Raw genomic sequence first — 23,060 nt, 5'->3', positions numbered from 1 at the left:
TCCTTCCTTCCTTCCTTCCTTCCTTCCTTCCTTCCTTCCTTCCTCTCCATCATCCAGCAGCCCATATTTCTTGAACCAAAACAGTCCCATGGAAGGGTTCTTTCAGAATGTCACCTTCTGAGCATCAATCGAAGTGCAGAAGACTGAGAAAGCAGTGTTGCAAACTCGAGTTGTGTGACTTGCTCACAAGTCATGTCAGACGTGAGTGGAGATTTCTACATTTTTCACGACCGAGTCACTCCAGGACTCACAGTGTGGTGGGTTATCCGTTTCCAGCACTGCCTGAAGACCTCCCCATAGCCATGTGGCCAACGCAAGGCACTGTTTCCTCCCCATCTAAGTGGTACCTATTTATCTACTCACATTGCACACTTCTGAATTGCTAGGTTGGCAAGAGGCAGCGGGAATTCACCCCATTGCACAAGCTCCAAACTGCCAACCTTTTGATTGGCAGTGCAGTGACACAGAGGCTCAGCTTACTGCCCCACCACTTCCCCTTACTCCAAAAGGGTTAGAAAGTTGCTAAAAAGAAAGACAGAGGCTGCTGGGAGTCTGGGGAAGATGGGTGGCGGGCACTGCCCCACTCTGCTGCCTCTGGACCCAGTTACCTCCTGAAATGGCTGCCACAGAATCCAAACCAGGCCTTTATTTTTTGCCACGGATACCACAGAAGCCTGGACAGAGGTGGGAGAAAGGCCAGGAGGATGGGACAACTTGCGAGAAAGCTGATGGATATGTCACTCTGTTATGAAATTCACGCAGGAGACTTTGGACCTTTTGCTCTCCCAAAGCCCAACCTCCTGGACCTGTGAGGTTAAAAGGAGGTGGGCATAAAGGTGTTTTCAAACTAGGCTCCTTTAAGTTCATCAGAAAGATGCAGACTGTAAAGGCGACATGAGGAGAGAGTGTCCCTTGTGTCAACATTACAAATATGCATTATGTAAGAGCTACAATATTTATTATTTATTTATTTATTTATTAAAATATTTTTATGCTGCCCCATTCGCCGAAGCCTCGGGGCGGCTTACAACAATTAATTAAAATAATTATAATCAAAAAATATAAACATTAGATTAAAATACAAAAATACAATATAAAATAAGCTGCCCTGGCCAGATAAAATCCAATAATATTAACAGTTAAAATGCCACCTAAATAAAAAGCTCTTCGCCTGACCTAAAAGTTCATCCACAGGACTGATCGGGTCAAATCCGGTGTCTTAGGTGTGCAAAAGGTCCTCCACCAGTGTTGCAACATCCCTGGAACCTGTTTCGACCCTGTGACGCAAATTCTGGTTAGCCCTAGTCTTGATAAATGTTTGCGGATGAACTCCCTTCGACTTGTCCGTACTGTGAGATCCTCATTAACTGAATCAGTCCAGTATACCTACTTTTGGCCCACAGTCAAACTTTGACATTTGCAGGTTATCTTTTGCAGATTTGATTTTTCTCAGGTTTGCAATCAGTATTTTTAAAAAACTTTGCAGCCGACTGCAGGAAATCGTAGCTGATGCACACAGACTAGAAGATGTAAAGAAAGCTAGCTCTCGCTGCACCCCAGGGATGAGGGAAATCACGGCTGTTGCACCCTCCCTCTGCCGGCTCCCTACACCTCCCCTTCAGGGGGGCAGCCAGCACAACCGGTCACAGGGTCAGAGGGTCCTCCGAGCATCCTGGCCACATCATGCTGCTGGCCCGGAGGTGCCACAACAGACACTGAAGTCTGCAGCGATGCCGGCCACCCACCTGACCTATCTTGAAACATGGACCAAGGAGTCGAACATGCTCAACGCATTGGAAAATGTGTTTCAATTACCTGAAAGGAGTATGTATCAACAGAGACTAACAAAGAAGGAGACGGGTAGAAGCTATTCAGTGCACACAGTATTAAGAGTTAAGGTTGTGCAGAGGCTAGATATAGTCACAGTTTTTCCACTTTCACGGGGGTCCTGTGCCCCTAATCCCTGCAATTGAGGAGGGGGCCCTCCAGATCCATGTTTGCATAGATAGATAGTTTCATAAGATAATTGGAGCACCAAATAAGGAGACATCTTCCCCATGGAAAATAACCTCTTCACAGTGGTAAAACTTTTGCCATCTTTGCAATCATTTCAGTGCCAGGTCAGCTTTGCTTTGCTTTGCTTTGCTTCGCTTCGCTTCGCTTCGCTTTTCATATTTTTGCCCAAACAGTGAGGGACAACTATTTAAAGCTGTGTGGGTGGACTCTGGAAATTACATCGCAAGACTGAGGTGTATAGACTTCAGCCACAGGCCACATCCGTATGTGTTTGGTCTGGTAGGTGTAACCTGGTTAAATCCTGATCAAGAGTGATCTGGACTGAACACATCCCATCCTACTGAGTTGCAACCCTTCCATGCAAAGCCATTAGGTGGCAGCACTGGATCACTCCTGGAAACATGGTCTGGCTCTCTTAGCTTTACTACATAAAAGAAACAAACAAGATTTACTAATTTATTGTTTTTTGATCTGTATACCATTCCTTGGGGCAGCTTACAAGCATAAACCCAAACAAGATTGTATTAATCTTAAACGTAAGAACCTATTCTTTTAAACTGAAAGACTGAACATGTTGAGGAGTCAAGAGTAAAATTAAGATGATTTGAAAGAGGAAGAGGAAGATCTTAACCTGGCATATGATTGTATATGAGGAATATGCCAGAGGTCTGTCACAGTGGAAAATTCTCTTATTTTACTTATTATTTCCCCATTATTATTATTAATTATTAGTATTATTAGTACTATTAATAATAATAATACTAGTAGTTATATCACACTTTTTTTCCTTTGAAGAAACTCAAAGCAGCTTACATCATTCTTCCCCTCTCAACAACAACCCATTCTTCCTCTCTTCCTCACAACAACAACCCTGCTAGGTAGGCTGGGCTGAGCCTCTGTGACTGGCGCAAAGTCACTCAGTTGGCTCCATGGCTGAGCGGGGACTCGAACCCCAATCTCCCGAGTCCCAGTTCCATGCTCCTAACCGCTACGCCACACTGGGTATGGACACTGGAGCCTACAAAAAGACCGTGTCTCTCTCAAAGTGAAGGCGAACAGAGCTCATCATTTCCTTAGTTCAGTCTTCTGTCTCTAAGCCTTTTACTCAATTCAGTTCTTCACATTGCAAACCTGTCTTTTCACAATAGGTATATCTCAGCATGCCAGATTTAGGAGATGCAGGCTGAAAATACTTCTGCTGTTCAATGTTTCCATCTCACATTGTTCTTCCAGCTGTGATATTCTGTGGTGTGGACAGGAGAGTTTCAACTCCAAATTTTAAACGTTGATGTCAGTGAGTACAGGTGGTAGGAGGGACTTTAGATGGCAAGGGGCATCTCTTGACCTACTTCAAAAGAGGAAGGAGATCCCTTCAGTGTTTGAAGACCTTCTGGCTTAACCTACCAAGTGGGGGCTGGGACTTTCCTTCTAAAGCCCTGACCGAAATGCACTACTGACAACGGTACGAAAACATAGCAATGAAGAGGAGGACAAAAAGGAAACCGGAAGTTTCAACAAGCTACAGGTGAAGGACACTTCCTTTAGAAATATGCAGAGGATTCTTAATCTGTTGGTAACACATCAGACAATGCAACCTTTATTCAAAATTTGAAACGCTGGAGAAACACTTCAGATGGAGAGTCTCTTAAAATCTTGTTGAACTTTACAAAGGGCTGGCATTACAAAGCTTGCACCAAAAGTCTCTGAAAACAGATTGTTTTCAGAGAGATTCTTACAACACAGAGATTCTTATCTGCCTTCTGCCAAGGATGCCCAAGAATGTCATTCTCCTTGCAGGATTCAGCAAATCAAACCGGTTTTCACTTGCCAAAGCAATATCTGGATTAGAAAGCAGCATTCCATTTTCTAGCCGTCGCAGAAATAGTGATAGTCCTTAGCTCAAACTGGGAGCCTAGTGTAAATGTGTACAAAAATCTCTTTTTCCTGTGTGTGGGGGATAGAAAACTATTTTAATTTTCTTGCACCTTTTGTACTGTAAATTGATACAGAAACTGGAATTCTTATTATCATCCTACCTATTCCCAGAGATTGGGACTCTAGGCAGCTCACAACATTAAAATGACACAATCCAAACATCCAATAGTATTAAAAAGTTTTAAAAATACAGTTCAGCCAACTACATATTAACATTACATCACTACATAGCTTAAAAATGGCATAAAAATTGAAAGAGTAAAGTTGACCCATTGCAAACTCACAGGCCATCCCCAGATTCCTGCTGGAATAAAAAAGTTTTAGCCTGCTTACAGAATTGTACCAGGGAAGGTGGTGCACCTTGTCTCCCTAAGAAGGGCATCCCAGGGCCATTTATGAAAACGTATGAGGGATGCCGGTGGCGCAGGGGTTTAAACTGCTGAGCTGCTGGGCCTGTTGAGCGAAAGGTTGCCAGTTCGAATCTGCACAACCGGGTGAGTTCCCGTTGCTCCGTCCCAGCTCCTGCCAACCTTGCAGTTTGAAAGCATGCAAATGCAAGTAGATGAAAAGGTACCACTTCGGTGGGCAGGTAACAGCGTTCCGTGCACTTCGGTGTTTAGTCATGCCGGACACATGACCATGTAGACCGTCTGTGGACAAACGCTGGCTCCTTACTGACTTTCAAATACTCCATCATCTAGTTTATATTCAATCTGATTCAAAAAGTTCATTGTATTAGCCAGAGGCCATGGCAAATACATCAGTGTGCCTAAATAACTCAGTTAAGAATTTCAGCAATATACATATGAATACATAAAATATACCATGAACAGAAATTCATCTTTAACAACTCTGCATCTCCAGTGCACTTTATGGCAATTTTGTCTCATTCTCTCTCTCCCTGATCTTTTTTTGCTGCAAACTATTACTATCAAAAGAGAGAAAAAACCTGTTTCTATCAAGGCATTCCTGTATCCTTAAGACAGCAAGGGCTTCAGGAATTTCTCTCTGGAGTCAGTATATCAAGGATCAATTAACAGGCAATGAGTGAGTCTTCAACTTGATACAAACCATAAATATAAGGCACCTGGTTATAGCACCCAAATGAAACAGTGGGTGGAATAATTTGGAATCGCAAATCAATAGAGAAGTTTCTTACAGAGGCTGGTTTCATCCAGCCAGATATCTAACTCTATAATGTTCTGTTTTCAAAAGAGGAAACCACTGAGAGAATTTGGCAGTTTAATTAATTGCAGATCCTTTTGAGAATATATCTAAAATATAATCAGTCCCTAAATTGTCTTTTATCCAGAGTAAAGATGGCACACACACACACCCTAGAAATATATTAGCTACATGCTAAATTATGAAGCCTTGACTTCTAGGTATGGTTTTCATTCATTTCCAAAAGGCACAAATTTGGAAAACGGTCATTAGGGAAAAGATCAATTCGTTCAAGGTACCTCTCTAGTTTATAGAGGCCACTGAGCTTGAACCAATGGTCAGTTTCTCCAGGATTTCTCTAATGACCATCCAGTCCACATTAATTAGCTTGCTAATCAGGGGAGCTCTTTAAAATGACCATTAAAATACAATGAACTTGATTATTCTACAATTCCACAATTACAATATTCAGGAAAGAGTCCCCCAGTCTATTTGCATACGCATCAAACTGGTTTCTGTCCTAGGCTTTTTCACACTCACAGTGTCCTTTCCATATGTTTTGGGCAGAATGGTCATCTTCAGTGGGAAATATATATATATATATGTGTGTGTGTGTGTGAGAGAGAGAGAAACACAAATTACAGACCTGTTGTGAGATAGGACACCCGAAAAGCAAAAATGTGCGCATTGAAGCTTATCTTAGGTGTTGCAGCTTACTCTACCAATAAACTGATTAAAAGCTGAAAATCATTAATTAAATGCCTTTGCCGGTAATTCTTGAGCTACTCAAGTTCATTGCTCTTGAACAAACAATGGATATCAGAGTTTTACTAGGAAAAGAGACATTGGTGTGGCCTTCCATACCTCAAACATTAAACTACCAAAGGCATAAGATAGGAATTCATCACCTTAGCAATTTTATCCATCTCATTAGTAACCAAAAGGAGAACCCCACTGGCAACACGATATTTTAATAATTGTTAATATTATTTATTGGTTTTAAATTTTTCGCCAGGATGAATCCAGATTTTATATTTATTTATCTGGATGATTGTTTATTTATGATGTTGGAAGCCATCCCAAGGCTTATGTGAACGGGACGGTATACAAAAATTCCAAATAAATGAATGAATGAATGAATGAATGAACACCATCTACATTCTCTTACTCATTATGTGGCATTCCTTCTACGCACTTGGACTGAGCAAATCATGCTGTTCTCCCAAAGGAGAAAAATATGTTTATGGAGCATCCAGCTCCTTCGTAGGGCTTGGACACGGTATGGATCCTATTAGACTGGAGATTTCGGGATACTAAACTCCAGACGGGCTTAGGAATGCTTTCTCCTTTGTTTGGACAGGTGCTTTGTCAGAGGCCTGGCTGAAGTCAAGCTGTTTGGTGTCCACAGCATTTCCACTCCTGGCTTAGGAAGGTCTCTGCTCAAAAACAGAGTAAGGCTAATTTAACAGGACTTGTTGACAAATCCATATTGACTCCCACTGCTTACAGCATTACTTTCAAGGCACCTATAGGCAGAGCAGTTTTGAATTCACTCTGGGATCTTCAAAGGAATCAATGGCAGACCGACTGGTCTATAATTCCCCAGCTGTTCCTTTCTGCTCCTCAGAAAGCAAAACATAATTCTCTGTGCTACTCCGTTTGGATGTTCCTGGCTCTGAATTCCTGTCCTTATCGGGACACCCGTGTCTTTCACTCCTTGCACCTTACTCCCCACAATTAAGTCCAAACACATCATTCTCAAAAACAATTCTTCATAGAAGAGAACTCCAAATAAGCTGTGCTTTTGTTTTCTTTTGGTACCTTCTAAGGAGCTGCATCTCCCGGGCTCGGGCGATCCAAAGCACACACACTGTCTTACCACGCCATCTTTCTTCCGGCCTCTTTCAGTTCCTTTTGAAGATGGGGGCGTCAGTTGCCCTCATCCAGCGGTCCAGTATGCCATCTCCAGGACTTCTCAGTGATAATAGATAAACTATTATCTGAGAGCCTGCCTCCTTCTTAATTAGGGGCATTGTTTTATTTTGTGGGGGGGAATGTAGTGCAAAGATTATAAACAGTCATATGAACTAAGCCGTATTGTACAGCTGAGGCCATAAATGCAGGAAGTTAGAGTAGCTTGCGCATTTCTTCCTTACCCCAATATCACAGTCAGTCTGGAAAAAAAACTAATTCCTGACAAAGGAAAGCTGCTGTGATGATAAATACTTGAGATTTTGGATTCTGTGGGTCAAAATAGACTTCATGTCATAGTGCGCCTTATCTGAAGCTCCCTACCAGAACATACTAGTAGGCACCAACCCTCCAAGTTTTCCGGTGCTTCTGAAAAAAAATTCAATGGACTTTCCTAGTAATAAATGTATTATTATTATTATTATTATTATTATTATTATTATTATTATAACATTTCTATGCCGCCCCTTGCCGAAACCTCGGGGCGGCTTACAACATGATAAAATACATTGAAATACAATAGTACATAATAAATTACCATTAAATATAAAAATACAAAAAATACATTGATTTACAAATACAAAATTAAAATTATCAGTATAAAATAAAAATATAGGAGGAGAAAGAGAAGGAAGAAGAAGTTGCCCTGGCCAGATCATATGTTTTAACAATTGAAATGATGTTTAAATAAAAAGGTCTTTACCTGGCGCCGAAAAACCAGTAACGACGGTGCCAGGCGGACCTCTTTGGGGAGTGAATTCCATAGGTTGGGCGCCACCGCAGAGAAAGCCCTCCTCCAGGTACTTACTCTCCTAATTTCTTTCATGGAGGGTTCCCGGAGAAGGGCCTCTCCCGCAGATCTCAAAGGGCGGTCGGGCATATACGGACGTAAGCGCTCGTTCAGGTAGCCAGGACCCAAGCCGTTTAGGGCTTTGTAGGTCATAATCAACATATTACTATTTTTAGTAGTAAGAATATAAGAAAAGCCCTGTTGGATCAGACCGAAGGCCTATCCAGACCAGCACTCTGTACCCACAGTGCCCACCAGCGGCCCTCCTGAGCCCTCCAGTAGGACGGGTGCAAGACCTCCATCTGCCCAAGCTCCCCAGCAACTGGTGCAGGCAGGCAGGCCGCCTCTGGTAATGGAGGGAGCCCATGGCCAGCAAGGCTGGTAGCCACTGACAGTCTTCTCCTCCCCACATCTTTCCAATCCCCTTTAAAGCCATCCGGATTGGTGGCCATCGCCACTTCCCATGGCAGCAAATTCTGTAGTTTAACTATAGATTGTGTGAGGAAGTCCTTCCTTTGACCTGTCCTAAATCTCTCCCACCAATCAGCTTCAAATGTTACGGGAAGGAGAAAACGAAATTCCAGGACCCATCTCCATATCATGACGCATTTGAGGCACCCCTGTCCTGCCCCTTTACTCACCATTGATGTTGTTATTATTTTTTTGTTAGTTTGTTTAGTCGCAAAGTTTACCCGACCCATCACGACCCCATGGACAACTCTCCTGTCCTCCACCATCCCCTGGAGTCCACCCAAGCCCACACCCACCACCCCAGTGACCCCATCCAGCCACCTCATCCTCTGCCATCCCCGCCTCCTTTTGCCGTCAATTGTTCCCAGCATCATTATTATTATATTGCATTACAAACGATCTTGTCCTTTGAACAAAGACCGTATCTTCTGCACATCACTTAGCATTTTTTCTAATATAAGCAATTGTATCTTTCTCAAAATCTCTTTCACTCGCACTTTTATAAATGGCCACTAGAGGTTGGCAAAGAACGGAAAACGCGGGCACCTCTGTGTGTGTCTACTTTTCATCCAGGCCTTGATTTATGATGGTTTAAACATTCTTTTCCATGAAAGGTTAGGCCTTGAGCTTCCTCCTGCTTATAAATTGCAGGCCCAGCCAGGTGCCAATACGTACCTGAGAGCAGAGCAGGAAATATGATCCATTGTGTAGTTTAATGAGCAAAGAAATGAGCTTCTCAATAAAATGGCAGCCGTCTCTCCATCTTTCTAATGATGGCTGCCCGCAGCAAACTCGCGGCTCCCTGGTCATCGCTGCATGCAATATTCAGGAGAGGTTGAGATTGCCCTGGACGGATGCTTCCATGCCCACAACCAGGCAGTGGAGCACTTGTTTTCTTTATTTCCCACCAAAATATTGTGCATGTCTGGATAGAGGTAACCCATGCTGAATACAAGCTGGCTTCCCCACAGCTCACGGTGAGGAAGATCATGGATTTACTCACAGAGACGACTGCAAAGATCCATTCTCTCCCACTCCAGTTGGCCAGGCTTAGTTGTAACAGCAACAGGAGGGTAGATCTCAGTTGAGAAGAAATGTCTGGATGAATACAGTGGAGCTTGTCGCACAGCTGGCAGCTCGTGATGGGGGATATTTCTTGCTGCAGATCGTCCAGCCATCTGAACAACCATATCTTGGGGTTGTTCTAGCTCTTGGTTTCCTGCCATCGAGGAGGGGCTGGTCTAGATTCCCTATCAGGCCAACTCAAAGTCTGTGAGTCTACTTGTGAACAAGACAGATGTTCCTTCTTCTGCTTGTCCCCACCACTGGTGGGAATGAGAGGGGTGGTTCTTGGTTGATGCCAATCGGAATTGGACATAAAGGGGGAGCCTGAGATTGTGAGGCTCCAGACTCTTGAGATGAGAGAAATGGAGATGCTTCTCTCAAGTCCATCCTCCCCAAGTTTTCAGGAGGCTCTGAGGATGACCAGGATGCACAGCTGTTGGGAGCGGCATGGAACAGGAGCTCTTAGAGTCAGAGGAACCTGGCACAATTCCTGACCCCATGTGGAGTCAGGAGAGTAGGGCTAGCCAACTAGGGTGGCCATACAGAGAAAAGGCACGCTCGTTTCCAAAAAGGTCTTCCCAGACCTATGCCAAAGGAGGCTTTCCAGAAATAGTTGTTAGATTGGGTTCAAGAAAACCACTCCTTGCATGCTCAGAGATTCTTCCTAAAGTGACAGTGTGTATTGGGTGTATTTTGGGGAATAAAGGACATTGGCAAGGGATGCTCTGTTGTCTGGAACATGTGAAGGAGTGGAGGGGACCTTGATCACAACATCTGGGCGAGAGTTACCCTGCTTGTCTGGTTTCGCCTTTTTGTGCAATGCCTGGCTAGTGGACCAGGAAAGATGGGTCGAGGAGGCTTGTGGGTGGTGTTCCATGGTGCCCCCTTTCTGTGGAATGGATTGCTGCCCCTCACTCTGCAGCACTCTGCTTTCCCCCCTCTCAGATTCCCAGCTGTGTGCTAGGAGAGGCAGCCATTGCAATCCCTCTGCATCTCCTGCAGGACCCACCAAGTAGCTTTTGGAATCCCACCTCCAGGTTCTCAGGACCTCCAAGTCAAGGCTTCAAACAGCCCTATCCAGACCATGTGTGTTTTCAGGCAGCGTTGCTTATAGCTGCTTCGTGTTATTGACCTCGACATTCTCTGGAATAGAATGGCATTTTGCTGCAGAACTGATGCCAGGTATTCTCTTGGGGAGGTGGACACCTAGGACAGCTCTGAGAAACCAAAATCTGGCAGACAGATCCAAGCTGTACTTGGTCATCAATCCTTGTTCCACGCTGTTTAATGTAATGACAATAGAGTAATGTCCTGGCAGCTACCCTGTCATAATGAGCATTTTTGCTCACACTGCACCAGTTAATCTTCATTTAATTCTGTTGAGTGTAGATTCATCACCCAGTCCTGGGAAAGCAAGACTAGAAAATGATGTCTGTACATTCCTGGAACCGAGTTTTATATACTTCACAACAGTTTGCTCATTGCAGGTAGTGAGTCACAAAGTTTTTATTTATTATGTAATCCATTTCTGTACCACCCTTCTACCAAAGTATCTGGGGTGACTTCCCACAGTCAAAACACTCCTGGACGAACACTAGAATGTAGTTATCTCCAGACCTTGATGGTCACTTCAGGGTCTGATACCACGAGTTCCCAAACTTGGACTTTTCCTCTCCTGTCTGTTTTAAATGAATGCATAATTTACAAAAATGAGTGTTTGTTTATTATATGTATGTCCCCACTTTCTCCCATTGTAGAATTCAAGATGCCCAGTTGGTCTCCCCTCCACACTCAGGGCAGCCTCAGACCTGCTTAGCTTCAACAGGGTGGAGGCCTTATCTGCCTCCAGACCATCCTCTGGGCTGGATTTGCCTATAAACAAAGCACAACTCATCCAAACCAGACCTCAGACCAGTAGCGATAGTCACGAAGGCTGCAATCCAGTCTGAATGACCATAACCCTCCAGTCTCTGAGGACAATGCAGGGCCATACCAGCATGGAGGCCAAGGTCACTGCTCCTATCCTGCCACTCGGCTAAGCAGCTGATTTTGGCAAAGGTCAGAAAGAGAGGAGGCTGAAGCACCACCGGGACATCTCATAACTTGGTTCTTCCTGCCTCCCCCTCCCCCCCCTAAACTCTGTCCTCAAGGTCGCTCTTCCAGCCTTGGAGGCAAGCTGGCACAGGGTGCGCAGAGTCCCAGCTATGCCCCAGGGTCATTTTCCAGCCTCATTGCTGGATCTCCAGCAACCCTGTGGCCATTGGACTGCGCTTTAAACTCAGTAGAATTGATGTCTCTTCTCCTTGCATACATCTCAGGCTTCTGCCTGTGTGGCTTTGCTTGTTTTACTGTGCTTTTTGTTGTGTTTTTGTGGAAGATCGAGTGTTGTGTGTGTTTACCTGCAGAAGTGAGCATGAGAATAAGTTTGGTTTGTTGTGTGTTCAAGTGGAATGGTGTCTCCGTCAGTCTTCCTTCAGTGGAGAGAAACAACATTTTGCAGCAGCCAAGGGGGGCAGCTTTTCCCTTACTATTTATTTCTAAATTCTTTTTTTTTCCCACTCCTGCCTTTTCTATATCTTGGCTTCTCGAATGGTGGAGTAGAAAAATGACGCACGTTTCAATGCACACATGGTTGCGCTCAGCGTCTGTGTGACTATTCCCACTGTAGCGTTGTTTATGGCTGCAAGATTCCTCCTTCAGCCTCTGCTTCATACTTGTGTGTTTAATGATCATGGGCTCCAAGGGATGCTCCGGTGGAGTAAGGGCCTGCTCTCTTCACCTCCTTTTTCTGTGCTATGCCTGGATGGCTTGGAATAGGACAAGGTGGGCTGGAAGGTGCTTCTTGCTTTCTGTCAGAACTGCTCACATGGCTTTGTAGTCCAGGGGAGTTGACAAAATAGTCTCAAAGGAGGTAATTTGTGTCTTGTGGTTGGAATGATGATGCAGACTCATCCTATCCTAGAAAAAAGAGCGTAGAAAAAGTTGCTTCTATTCTGCTCCTTGCTTAGAAGTGCACCAGCTCAGAAGGGATGCTTTGAGTTATGTGGCTGAAGGTTCGGTAACTCTGTGCACACATTTAGAATGAAGGAAAAACAAGTTGCGATAGACAAATGCATCCATTTTACTTCTCCATTGTGCATGTAGATCTATATCTATAGCCATTCTGTGATGAAGAATCGGGTGCATTTTGGTGTGCTCCTCCTTTCAAACGAAACAAACCTGAACAAAATTCTTCACATCTCAAGTCATTTCCATCTTTCTTAGGAAAGAGCCTTCCTGTTTAGCCTGGTCCTTATCAAAAAGCAACCCAAACAAAATTTGTGCCCACTGCCCCTTCGCCAGATCCTCGCTTGCCAACCTTGCATTTTATATCTCACTGAGCCTTTCTAGTTACTGGTCATGTCCATTCTTGCTTCTACTAGACAGGACAAGAAGATTTTCATGGGGTGGGGGGTGGAATTATAGGCCGTTATACAGTTAACCTATTGCTTGAATCGCCCAGAGTCCCTTATTTATTTATTTATTTATTTATTTATTTATTTATTTATTTATTTTACATTTATTATTTATTTTACATTTTCATTTAGTACATTTTCATTTTAGTACATTTTCATTTAGTACATTTATTACTTTTTCATAGCCAAAGGCCCCTGCATCCCCAAATAAAGGCCGTTTCAGCACCTTGAATTCTTCCTGGTGCAGTTTGGCTACAGCCACGGAGAAGCATCTTGAACAAAGACTTTGCTTGTCAGACCACATAACTGCATGATGAACAGCTCCTTCTCTCCGTTCCCATGTGGCGGAACCGGTCACATCGAAACAGTTCATTTTTCAAGCAAATGCCTCCATATAGGAAGTCACATTTCAAAGAGAGAGCTGCTTAGATATGATCTCCCTGAGTTGAACAGTACAAGGGACTGAAATGAAGGCATAAAAATGAAATTATGCCCTGGGATTCTCCATGAATTTTGGAGAGGCAGTGTTGATATATTCCCCGCTACTGCATACAGCCAGAAAGCTTGACCCTTTTCTTCCACTCTCTTCTCCCAGAGGTTCTAAATTATTGTAGTGGCAAGAGCCAGTCTCAAGATTGAACTGGGGATGCAGTGAGAATTAATTAGTTTGAAATGATTGCAAATATAATTCAAAGTGGGCATGAGGAGGTCCCCTGCCTCAGTTCTGTTCATTTTCCACAGCTGTGGTACTACCCTTTCAATTGCCCTAATGGAGACTTTTTAATTGGCATCTCCTAGGAAAACTACTGCAGGGTGCAAAAGCTCTCCAACCACAACCACAAGGACCCCTTTGTGGGTGGTTGTTTTTCTCTCCAGAGGCAGTTGGCGGGCACACAAATCATTTAAAAATCCATCTCAAATACTTTCAAGCAACTCACAAAAATGTTACAGCTTCTGAGTCAAACATGCACCCCAATTTTGGGCGTTGTTGCTATGTGTCATCAAGTTATCTCTGACTTATGGTGACCCCATGAATGAAAGCCCTCTGGAATGTCGTCTCCTTGATGGCCCAGCTCAACTCTTGTCAACGCAAGGCTGCGGCTTCCTTGGTGGAGTCCATCCATCTCATATTTGGTCTTCCTTTTTTCCTTCTGACTTCAACTTGCTCGAGCATGTTGGTCTTCTCCTGCCTGGACCTATGCAACCTACTCTTCCCATTATTGGCCTTCCCAGCTGCAGCTTTGTGAGAATGACTTGTGTTGACTTCGCAGGCTTTTTTTAATGATTGCAGTGGGAGAATGCCTTAACGATGTTGTGCAGTTTCATGATTCATTGCTCTTGAATGCTTTGGAACACTCACCAATGTGGGACAAGCAGTAGAACAATCTTCAGGCAGTATTAGAGTCCAGAGAGTTGTTTAATAGCTTGCTTTTGATGACATTAAGAACACGGACGGGGTCTGTTTTTCCTTGAAATAAGCCAAGCCATTTTCTGCTTTTCTTTTTGGGGTGTGTTAGTGTGGGGAGAGGGAATTGTGTGGCTTTCTGATCCCAGATTGGGGTGGGGTTTGCCCTGTTGCTCTCGTATACCTAAAGCACTTTAACATTCAAAGGAGTGACATCAGCCATTGTTGTCATTAGTCATGAGAGCACTCTGAAAATCCATTAGTCACTAGGAAGGCTGCAATCGCAAGGCGATGCGAACAAAAGAGTCGTGGCATGCTTCATGTGAGGAGAGCCTTGCCAGGAATGGAAATCGACAAAATTAGATGGTGGGTACAGTGCTGGAATAGAAGCACCACGGCCAAGGGGTGGACCCGCTTAGGTCGCCTGTTCCCCATTCCGAGGTCAGCGTCTGTTTGCATAGTGATGAGCTCTTTCTTCTATAAGAAAAAAGTATGCATGCTTGAGAGGAAGTTAGTCATTCAGAGATTCATTCCAGCCCCTTTTGTGGCTGGTGTATTAAAGGTTTAACTCCTTTTGGGGACAGGGGCCCAACCGTCTTTCTGGGGAAGGAAGTCTCACTTCACAGCAGGGGACTGAACTTCTTCAATGGGCAAGTGCAGAATGGCAGTCAAAGTGGCAGCTGGGCACCTCTGTTAGCACACCCCACTTTTTGTGCATGTGTTTCACTGTTGCTTTGCAGGTGTCATAAGCTGCTGAACTGTGCACTAGCAGAAACAGAGAAACAGAGTGAGTCAGAAGGGGTCACTGGGACCATCTAGTCTGACCCCTGGCTCCAGCCGGCTCCACTCATGACATGCCTACCATGTGCATGCCCAGCCTATCCTTGAACACCCGCACCGATGGGGCCTCAACCAGGTCCCATGGAAGCCCATTCCATACCCTGGGGGTCCTAACTGTCAGGAAGTACTTCCTGGCACCCACCTTGAATCTTGGTTCCCTGAGCTTTAGTCTATTGGAATGCATCCTGCCCTCCACCGCAGGGGGGAAAAGTCATGACCCATCCCCTCACATACCTATATGTCTCTAACAGGTCCCCCCTGAGTCTCCTCCTCTCTAGGCTGAAGAGACCCAGCTCCTTCAGTCTCTCCTCATAGGCTTCCCCTGCAAACCAGCCTCCACCCTAATGATCCTTTGCTGCACCGATTCCAACCTTCTATATCCCTCTTGCAATGAGGAGCCCAGAACTGAACACAAGACTCCAGCTGCAGGTTCACCAGAGTTGTACAGAGTGGCAGCAATACTCTATTGATCCAGAAGCAACACTTCTGGCTATGCATCCAAGGTTGGCGTTTGCCAGGAGTTGGACTTGAGGGCCTTATAGGCCCCCTCCAACTGTGCTGTTCTAGCATTCTGTGCTTCTGTAAGTGGGCAACTTGCTCAGAGCCCCTTGAGCCTGGAGCCAGTTGCGATTCCAGCTTGCCCCATCCCAGGAAGTCTGTCTGCTTGGAGCCCGGTGTGCAAGTCGCTGCAAGGACCAGCCTTGGCTGCTCCCAAGTCCCGCAAAAAGTCATAAACCGCCACTCTGGCTCCATCTCTACAGATAAATTTCCAAGCTGTGCCAGCAGTCCCTGACAAGCTCATTAAGTTAATGAGATTGCAGAAAGATGAAACTGAAAGGTAGAATGGTCACCAGCAGACTGTAGCGCCGAAGAAGTATTTAATATATTACTTTTTTATAATTAGACGTTACCATCTGTTCTGTGCAATGTTAATGCACTGAGTGGTTTTAAGCCAGAGTTAGTAAAACATTTGCTACTGTGCTTTGCACGAGGTGCAGACCATGCATTCCTGCAGCAGCGAGCATCGCTCAGGGGGACGCAGTCCGTGCTTAGTTTCCTTTGGTGTCGGAAGCACCAAAGACAAAGATACGCCGCTTTGCAATGGTTGCTTTCCTTAGAGATGCTCCAGCAGAACTGTCATGTGTTTGCGCTTGGATGAGATTCCCAGGCACGCACAGGAGACGGAGGGCTTTGGTGGGAATGGCGGCCAAGACATGGAGGAGCGGGAGTGGAGAGCTGAACCAGCCGTGCACAGTTCTCCCTCTGATATGGGAGTTGTTGGGACTAGCAAAGCTCCGGCTTCCCAAACTCTCCCAGTGAGCCAGTCTGAGCCAGCTCTGGAACAAAGCACTTTAAGGACAACCACAGAGCCCCCTCCCACTCGTGATGGTGGGAAAGAAGTCAGTGGGGAACAAGGTGGGGAGTGGTTTTTGGGAGGAGAACTTGACACACCAGGAGATGTGGGTGCAAGGGCCCGTCAAGGCACCCGCCGGCTGGACCAATTAGGGGCAGAGCAAGGGGTCAACTTTCCACCTGCAGTGTGTATTTTGAGGCTTGTGAATACCTCGTTCTGTATGGAAGGAAGACTCTTTCAATAATTGCTGAAGAGCCTGTCTCTTTTCAAAGGGGACGCCTAGCTCGCGACAAGAGTGTTAAATGGATGCAAAGAACATCCCACACAAAAACTGTCCATTCCAATTGTGGAGTTCACTTCCCAGAGAGGCTCGCCTGGTGCCGTCTCTTTATTCTTTTTGGAGCCAGGCCAAACCCTTTTTATTTTCCCAATGTTTTAAGACCTGACTGTTTTAATTGAGGATGCTGTGTTCTACTTTTTACGTTTTGTATCATTAAACCATCCCAAGACTTCGGTAATGGGACAGTCTAGAAAAGTTTTAAATAAATAAGTAAATATTCCCTCCTTTTCAGTCTCTCTCCCTTTGCCCCTTCCCTGGTATGGCAATGCAGATGTCCAAATGACGGTGTGTCGACGGCCAAACATGCTTGACATGTATAGTACCCGTTCTGTTAGATTCGGCACAACTGCAATCCAAGGAATAGCTTCTAGGAAGTAAGTTCAACTGATATGGTGATTGCTGAATTTCCGAGATGGCTGACAAACACCTTGACGCTTAATGAAAGCGTCCACCCCATGACCACCCTATGGATAAACATTCTTCAGAAGGTCCCATCTTTGACCGGCCCTGCTTAGCTCTTTTCAACTCAAAGCTGTGCATTCTTTGATAGAATCAGTCTGTCTCATCTTTGGTCTTCCCTTTCCATTGGTTTTACTTCCTAAGCCCCATGGTCTTCTTTGGTAATTCTTCTCATGATGGGCCCAAAGTTCTTCATCTCGTTGAAATCCAGTATTTAGAGTTTCATCTGAATTCAGGGTTGGTCCTAGCTGGTCCTTCCCCAGCTCGGTGTCCTTCAGAGGTACTTGGACCGCAACAAATCTGGAATGCTCTCCTCAAGGAGATCCGCCTGGCGCCTTCCTTACTTTCTTTTCAGCGTCAGGAGAAGACCTTCCTTTCTCAAAAACATTTTAATACCTTATTGCCTAGACCTTTGATTTGTATGTTGTTTTTTGTAGTGTGTTATGGTTTTATTGTGTATGTATTGTGTTTTTACCTCATGGTTCTGAGAGGCTTCATAGAGGTGCTATAGCACAACTGGGTACCATACAAATGTTTTAAATAAATACACTCTCCGAATTCCATCCAGCAGGGCCATTGATTGGGAATTCTGGGTGTTGCAGTTCAAATTGGAAGGCAGAAGACCGGGGATGGCTGTCCTAGAGTAGCCTCAGGCAGTGTGAGGAAGGCAGAAGAGGCATCCCAAGACAACTCACTTCCATGAGGGGACAGAGTGGCCTGTTCCACCTTTAGCTCCTAGATTAGCCTGCCACCTATGGGTGATGTGGGGAATCGCATTGCATTACTTGCTGCCCCACAGCCAGAGAGGTGGAATGGTGAGTGGAACATTAGCTGGCCTTCACCTCAGTGGGTCAAACTGTGGGCCGTCCACCATGTGGTCTTGCAACGGAGGGTCATCATGTCAACCATTTGGGTAGAATAGGAAGCCCGCCATTTTGTTTTAAAGGGGAGGATGCAGCCAGCCTCTGCTTCATTGCTTTCTTCATTCTCCTGTGTGTTAATGTGTTGCAGGTTGAAGTTGTCTTCTTGCCTCCTTCATTTCCCTCAGCCAGGGCAGTCCTGGTGCTCTGGAGGTGATATCTCCTACAACTTTGAGTTGTCCGTCTCAGGCCACCCCCTCCACTGCTGCACTGCCACTTCAAGATGGCCAGTTCCTGTTTGCTTTTCACCATTGCTTCCAAACCCACCCACCAGCAAAGACTTTCCATCCACGTCTTTCCTTTAATTTGGAGTGGGGAATCCCTTGCCCATTTCCATATCTGCTCCCATGGGACTTCAGGAGAACGTTGTGGACCATAGCAATTAGCAATCTACCTAACAGAAGTAAGAGGAGTCCAGGCATTTTAAAATGGTTTCTCTTGCCAGAGCTTGGTATCCCTCATGGAAATTTGATCTCACAGCATCCTTGTGAGCCTAACATGAGAAATGTTCACATTTTGGAGGAGGGATGGATCATCTCTCTAATTTTAGCATTGCATTCTGGAGAAATTACTTTAGTGAGGATGGAATCTTCAATGTGCAACCAGCACAGTCTATTTCTGCATATGTATTAGTAATGTTTTGCGAACATACATCCCAGCGAGTCTGAATACCCCGCTTTCCCTCTAAACCCTCTCTCAATCATTTATGGTTTTACAGGGTTATGCAGATGAAAAGAAGAGGCACAGATAATCTAGGAAGCTCATTCAAAATTTACTAGCAGCAGCTGAATTACCTGTAGAAGTAGCCGGAGGTTGCTCAAATATTAGCAAACAAGATAGCACTCACACAATTTAGTACTGTAATGAAAAAGCACTCGCTGCTGCCCAGGACAATGTAAGGTAGACAAAGAAAAGAAAACATGCCTGAAGGAAGGGCTGCCATCCAATCTTTTAAAAAGGTATCTGTTGTCCTAGGAGCTAAGAGTACGCCATGCCGTATCATACTCCCCCATTCTTATGGACAAGTATAGGGCCATATTTTCAGCAGAAAGCAATCTATGAATATCTCCTTTACCTTGTGCAGGTACATTTCACAGGCTGATACTAAAACCACCATGAATGCAATGTGCTAAGTTATCACTTTATTTTTTCAGAATCTTCTCTTGGTCCCAGCATAGGATTAGTACTGAATTATTCCCAGAAACTCTGACTGTTTTAGAGATTATGGAATCATAGAGTCGGAAGGGGCCTGGCAAGCCATCGGGCCCAACCGATGCAGGACTCAAGTCCCCCATCCAGATTCCGACCAGGCCTGCCTGGACTTAGCTTCCAAAATTAGGCAGGACCAGGCACTTCAGGCTACAGGGAAGCTCACTTTGCTCTATGCTACTTTGAGGGGTGTGATTATACTTTTAGAGCGTGGCTCCAGAGACTAGTTTGAGTCCTACTCAACCATGAAGTTCTCTTTCAACCAGTTACTCTCAGCGTAGCAAACATAGGGTGATGTTGTGAGGATAAAATAGGGATGTACACCACCAAGAGGAAGAGGAGGAGGAGGAGGAGGAGGAGAGGTGGTAATCAGGACAAGGTAATGGGCAAAAAGGGTGTTTCCACATCTGAGCTTTCTTCCTCAGACAAGGAAAAAGCAAAATAAGTTCTTTTGTTAAGTCTGGATGATACTGAGTGACAAAGGTTGATAGCCTTGGCAGCTCCATGTGGTTCGCTTTCTGTTTTTGGCATTCTATTTTCCATTGGGAGCAAAGGAGCAAATGATCTCAAAATGTTATGTCGCATTTGCATTGGTCCTCATGAACGTTCTGCCATCTGGTGTGGCAGAGAGACAATTCAGGAAGGATTCTGTTTTGCAGCTTGGTTTCTCCTGTGGTTCAGGGGATTTAGAGGCTATGCAAGTTGTATGAAATTGAAGTTTCTCTCGGGCTATTAGGAAAGAAGTGATTGTAAGCCTAAGTTTCCTGGAAGAAACCATTTGTTAAATATATGCTTCTGCTTAGCTAACAGCATCCTTGCAGTCGCTCACTTTTTCCCTCTGTTGCAGTTAAGTTGAAAGCTCCGTTAATCTGTTTTTGATTTGCTCAGCATGGTCAACACACGTGTCTTTGTGTACGTGCTTTATTGCTTTGAACGAACTTGTAGCGCTCTCTCTCTCTCTCTCTCTCTCTCTCTCTCTCTCTCTCTATATATATATATATATATATATATATATATGAGAAACAGATATTATATATTTGTTATCTATTATGTATTTGTGTGTCTTGCCCTTTTCAAGCAGGACACAGTCTGCAATAAATACTTTTGGAATTTGTAAGCTTTGTGGAATAGCAGACATTGCTGTTTAGGGTTTTTAAATTAGAATGCACTAATACCCCTGTTCTGTATTTATTTTTTGTTTAGGTGAGCAATTATGAAAACCACATATGGCCATATAGGTGATCATTCTGTTAAAAAGCACTGTACAATTTCAGAAGAACAGATACATATTTTGTCTGTCCGTCCATCTCTCCCCCGCAGCTTAGATTGGGATGGGTGGCACAATTCATTCCTCCCCTTCTCCACCTGGTCTCTTGCAAAAATGCAAAATGACATATGCCATAAAGGACTCCCTAGGCAAGACATCTGAAATATCTCAGAGGAAGAGATGCAGCAGCTGGACAATGATGAAGATCTGTTTAAGACAAGTTTGCTTTTTTGGCTCAATTGGCACTAAGATCAAGGAGCAAAGCAGGACAAGGGTGGATGACAGAAGTTCCGCCTATTTGCCAGGTTTCTGCCAGGCTCTTCCCCCTTTTCTGGGCTTTCAAGGTCAAGCCAAGGACTTGGCATCACTCCCGGAAACAAGTCCTTGGCACAGAAAAAATCTGACCAGTCTCATCTTTGTTGGTCCCTTCATGGTCTATGTTTCTCAACAGCTTTTGAGTCAGAGGGATATTGTTCCTGCTTGCATTATATCTCCATGTTCTAAATTAGCTGGCATATGTTTCACTCTATCTTATTGCTCTTTGAAAAGGGAAAACTGAATGGTGGGAGAGTCCAACAGAGAAAGGAAATAATTTCTCATGCGACGTTGAGTTAAGCTGTGGGATGCAGAACCACAAGATGTAACAATGGCCACGAATATGGGATATGTTTAACATGGCACTGCAAGTCCATGGGGGATCACAGATGTCAATGTGTTCCCGTCCTGTTAGCCTAACGCTACCTCCAGTATCAGGGCAAATGCAGCGAGGTACACCTGCTGCTGGCAAGTTAAGGCAGAAGGTGTTGCTGCATCCACACCCTTCTTACCGGCTTATTTTAAAATCGTGTTTCTTTGTTTTTCTGCTCTGCCTTTCATTATATTTATTTACAGCATTTTTATAGCATTCTACATTGACACAGTTCCCAGAGTAGTTAATAATAAGAGACAAGAAAGAGAGAGTACAACATTAAGGACAGCATCTTCACAAGGCAGAATATAAAATTACACTGATAATAAAAACAGGCAAAGGTAAAACATGGAAATAGGACATAAATAAATACTTTGTAAGAAACACAATGCAAACTGTGGTGCTGAGCTTCCCACAGACTTTTTGTTTGACTCTTGTGAGGAAAAGAAAACTGCACCCCGAGACCCATTGATCTGCTCCATGGTGGGGTGTCTTTTGTGTGTTATTGTGTTAACGTTTGGAGACGGTGAGAGCCAGAGCTCAGCCCAGTGAAGGGCACTTGGAATAGCGACCCACTTAGTCTGTGGGCACTTTATCGACCATGAGATTTGATGGCACCGCCTCCTGGATTCTCTTCTTGGTATGCGAAGAGTGAAAAGGAAAAAAATGACTGCTGGGGAAAGTTGGAAGAAGACGACGACAAGGAAGATTGAATAGGAGATAGCTTGACTCCATAAACATAGAAACAGAGCGAGTCAGAAGGGGTCTCCTGGGCCATCCAGTCTGACCCCCGGCTCCAGCCGGCTCTGCTCACGACATGCCCACCATGTGGACATCCAGCCTATCCTTGAACATCCTCACCGATGGGGCTTCAACCACTTCCTGTGGAAGCCCATTCCACACCCTCGGGGTCCTAACCATCAGGAAATACTTCCTGGCATCTAAATAGAACCTTGGCTCCCTGAGCTTGGCTCCATTGGAACGTGTGCTTCCCCCAATGCAGGGGGAAAATGGTCATGGCCCACCTCTGCATGGCACCCCCTCACGTACCTGTATGTCACGAATAGGTCTCCTCTGAGTCTCTTCTTCTGCAGGCTGAAGAGACTCAGCTCCCTCAGCCTCTCCTCATGAGGCTTCCCCTCCAAACCAGCCACCATCCTAGTGGCCCTTTGCTGCACTGATGAATTTAGAAGAGCTGAGCATGACTGTCAAAGACAGGACAGTTTGGAGAGCTTGGAGGTCAACATACATGAGAGATGATTTGACAGCACAATAAACACAACCTCATCATTGATCTGAGAGGTGGGTCCAGGCTGGGGTTGCCAACCCAGCACTGGGCCAAGGCATTGCTACCTCCTTGCTGTCAACTTGGCAGTGAGCACACACTCCTCTGGAGGTTGGTGTGAAGTAGTCCGGAACTGCATTTTCACACATGCTCACATCTCTTTGTGTTGTTTTCCTGGGTCTATCCAGTAAATATTGATCAGCCAGTTAGAAATGTTGCAGAGCAGAAATGGTGACCCATAGTTTGACCCAACGCCGTGTCCTCAGTTCAAGGAGGTGGCGATTTCGATTTCAGTAGCTGGGATCTGGTGGTTTTATCTAAGAACCCACTTAGTCTGGACCTGATGCTTGGCTCATTATTAATCTCTCCCCCTCTCCCTCTCCCTCTCCCTCTCCCTCTCCCTCTCCCTCTCCCTCTCTCCCTCTC

This window comes from Varanus komodoensis, unplaced genomic scaffold, assembly GCF_004798865.1.
Source record: "Varanus komodoensis strain SLA01 unplaced genomic scaffold, ASM479886v1 scaffold20_1, whole genome shotgun sequence".
NCBI classification, from domain to species: Eukaryota; Metazoa; Chordata; class Lepidosauria; order Squamata; family Varanidae; genus Varanus; species Varanus komodoensis.
The sequence above is the reverse complement of the archived record's forward strand: the minus strand, read 5'-3'. Positions refer to the sequence as shown.